We start from the raw sequence: 4,061 nt of genomic DNA on the forward strand, positions 1-4,061 counted from the left end.
GACGATTTTAATTGGATCATTTTTTTCTTTATTACTGCATTTAAAAAGGTTTTTTTAAAAAATACATTCTAGATACTAGTCTATTATAGGATATACAATTAGCATATGTTTTCTCCATTTGTGTGGGTGGTCTTTTCACTTTCATTATGATCCTTTGAAACACAAACCAAAAGGTTAAAAATAATTTGAATCAAGTCCAATTTATCCATCATTTTCACATCCAGATGAAATTTACTTTAAAATGGAAAATCACTTTAATACAATAAACTGTAAACCAATTTAAAAATTTAAATAAAAAGGAAAAAGGTATTTGATCCCAGGGAATCCAAATGGGATAAATTTACATAGGCATTTGAAATTCACATAAGGAATAATTAAAAACAACAGCATTGTCTTTCCTCTGTCTGATAGATAGATGTGCTCCCCACCTGTGCTCCAGGTATCTGCTCTGGAGAAACACTGTAGTAAGGATGCAGCCTACAGCCCAACACTGGACATTCCTGCAGAGAACTGCCATATGAAAAGGGTGACCTCAAACAGTCAATACCTTAGTGACCCAGGCAGATATTTAAATGTTGTGAAGGGGAGGTGCAAACAGTTCTTTCAAGATGTAGCATAAAGGTAAATAAAGAGATCCTATGAGAAACATTCAAGAGATTTGGGAATCTAAAATTATACCAAAGCTTCCAAACGTACTGAATCCAAGCTTTGTTCAGATGGCAGCCAACTGTAGAGCGGCTTCTCTAAAGTGATAGAGCATTTAGTTTGTATGCGGTTTCCACTTGGGTTTTTTCTCATAAAACTTCTCAAATATGCTCACGCTGCTTTTATCCACAGGTTAATGCCATCTTTGGTAAAGGTAAACAGGAAACACTACATGATCCCTAAAACATGCCAGCCAGTGTGATGTTGGCATGGCGATGGTAAAAGCTAAGACATAGTCAATGAGTGTATTGCAAGCTTTGTAGATAAAGGTCTTCTAAGGTAGACTTAAAACTGACTTTATCTTCTAATTCATAAAGCTGAGGTAACAGAGAAAAAGGCAAAAGCATATTCCATCAGTTGACAAAGCTGATTAACCAGGAAAACCAACTTTCCCTAGTTCCGTTGCTAATCCAATGCCTATTGGGATAAGGACTAGTAAATTCATCTTCTCATCCAGAAAAGCAAGTAATATAACTACTGTGCAGCAGCTGACCCAAATCACTACTTTGGTGGATATTCCAATCATGCTCTTGTTTTTCCTTCAGAAACTGATGTCATTTTTTAAATGCCAGGAAATCAAAAAGGAGATGAAATGCAATAATGAAGAGGGCTAAAGTTGGTGTCTGTAAACATTCCTTTCACCTCCTCAGCAACTATCTTTGAAAACCCAAACTCCTTCAAGGAGAACAAGGACTCTTGCTCATGAATCCAGAAGACTATTCTCCCCAGTGAGATCTTTCTGTAGGACACTGTGAGAGGTAACCCAATAGTAGAATGATTTAAGAATTTATGATCATTAAATCCTCCACATGATCTGAACTATGAACAGAATAGAGAAGTAACATACATTATTTTTTTCTAAATGAATTACCTTCACCTATCTATGCACATGAGCAGGAAGAGAGGACCCATCAAAAACAATATCATCTGCCTCCACATTTAGTGTTATTCTTGGCCTTCAGTGAAAAATGGGCTCATTCAAGGCATATATCCATGTCTTTTCAGTTTTCACTTACTGTGTAGCAGATTCCTCTGAGAGAAGATTGATTTCTTTGGGTTTTGTGAGTATGTAGGAGATAAGAGGATTTATAAAGTGCACTTGTTTCTTATTACACCAAATGAATTTCCAGTATGATAGAGAAAAAAAGGTAGCTATATGGCATCCCATTATTTCTTGTTTTCCTTGGTTCAGAAACATTAACTATCCTATTATGTTTGGACTCCTCATTGAAGTCTTCCATATTTAACACCAAATAGATGTTGTTCTCAGCACCAAGGTTGAACCTTGTCATGGTATATACACTCAGTTGAAATTTGAGCCTCCTGGTCAGATAGAGCTAGATGCAGTTCTGTTGTAGGCAAATGGAAGGCTATAGACATGCCATCTGTGAGGAACACACTGCTGCGACATGAAGGAATTTCTTGTGTACAAGATCCATCTGTGGATAGAGACAGTTTTCCTCTTTTCCAATCTGGATGCTTTCCACACTCCCATCCCCACACCCCTTTCCTACTTTCTCTAGCTAGAATCTCCAGGGCAATAGAATAGAGGCAGTGGGACTGGACTTCCTTGTCTTCTTGATCATAAAGGAACCATAGCTAGTCTTAATTAAGTCTAATACTAGCCGTGAGTTTTAAAGTTTAGAAAGTTTTTCCCTTCCTATTTTGTGGAGTGCTTTCATCCTGAAGGTGTGTTAGTTGTTTGGGTTTCTTTTATTTTTTTAATTTTTTTTTAATTTTGTTTTTCAAATAATTTGCTATATGCATTGAGATATTGAGATGATCTTTGCAAGTTTGTTTTTAATTTTATCAATATGAGTAGTGTTGCATTAATTGATTTTTTAAAAGATTTTATTTATTCATGAAAGACACACGGAGAAAGAGAGAGAGAGAGAGAGAGAGAGAGAGAGAGAATGGCAGAGACACAGGCAGAGGGAGAAGCAGAGGGAGAAGCAGACTCCATGCAGGGAGCCTGATGTGGGACTGGATCCCAGGTCTCCAGGATCAGGCCCTGAACTGAAGGTGGCTCTAAACCACTGAGCCACCTGAGCTGCCTGCATTGATTTTTGGATATGAAACAAGTCTTCCATCCCTGGGGACAATTCCACTTGGTTACAGTATATAATTTTTTATATGTTGCCATAATCAGTTTGTTGTATGTCGTTGAAGATTTTGCATTCATATTCATAAGAGATATTGGTACATAATTTCTTTCCTTGTAATTTTTTTGTCTGGTTTGGATATAATACTGGCCTCATAAAATAAATTGAGAAATATTCCCTCCTCTTCTATTTTGTGGAAGTTTGTAAAGAATTGGTATTCTTTGAACGTGTGGAAAATTCAGGAGTGAAGTCATCTGGGGTGGTCTTTTCTTGCTAGTATTTTTTTTTTAAATTGAGCAAATGTTGGCACCTGATATAGTTCTAATCACATTATCTATTTCATCTTGAGTTAGTTTTGGTACTTTATGTCATTCTAGGAATTTGTTCATTTTACCCCAGTTACCTGATTTGGTGGCAAACAATTGTTCATAGTATGGCTTTACAATACTTCTTATTTCTATAAAATTTGTAGCAATGTTCCCTCTTTAATTTCCGATTCTAGCCATTTGAGTCTTTCTTTTTCCTTTGATCAGGCTAGTTAATAGTTTGTCAATTTTATTGATCTTTTTAAAGAATCATCTTTGGATTTTATTGATTTTCTTTATTGTTTTCCTATTCTTCATTAATTTTTGCTTTAATTTTTCTTCTTTTTTTTTCTTGCTTTAGGTTTAGCTTGCTCTTCTTTCCCTAGATTGTTAGATTGTAAGGTTATTGATCTAAGTTTTTTTTTCTTTTTTCTTAATATAGGGCTTTACAGCTGTATTTTTTTTCCTAAGCATTGCTTTACATGCATCCCATAGATTTTCATACATTATACTTTATATTCATCTAAATAAGTTTCCATACATTATATTTCATTCATCTAAAATTGTTTTTTGATATCCCTTTTGATTTTTTTCTTTGACCCAGTGGTTACTTAGGCATGTGTTTTTAAATTTCACATGGTTGTAAGTTTCCTGAAATGTCAACTGCTGTTGATTTCTGATTTAATTATATTGTTTTAAGATAACATATTTGATATTATTTTTATTCTTTCAAATTAATTTCTTAAGCGCATGTTCTAACCTAGAGAAGATTCTGTACATCCATGAAAAGAAAGAATATTCTATTGTTGTTAGGTCATGTGTTCTATAGCTTTCTGTTAGATCCAGGTAGCTAATAGTATTGTTCAAGACTTTTATTTCCTTGTAGAGCTTTGGTCTGTTGTTCTATCCATTAATGAAGGTGGATATTATGGGTTGAATTGTGTCACCT

At 34.8% G+C, this 4,061-nt stretch overlaps 1 pseudogene; it reads right to left on the reverse strand.

Moving 5' to 3' along the window:
- Window positions 1-1,075: 1,075 nt before the first annotated feature.
- On the reverse strand, window positions 1,076-3,237 carry LOC129515172 (lipid scramblase CLPTM1L-like; annotated as a pseudogene).
- Window positions 3,238-4,061: the final 824 nt, after the last annotated feature.

Source organism: Nyctereutes procyonoides, unplaced genomic scaffold, assembly GCF_905146905.1.
Source record: "Nyctereutes procyonoides isolate TBG_1078 unplaced genomic scaffold, NYPRO_anot_genome, whole genome shotgun sequence".
NCBI lineage: Eukaryota > Metazoa > Chordata > Mammalia > Carnivora > Canidae > Nyctereutes > Nyctereutes procyonoides.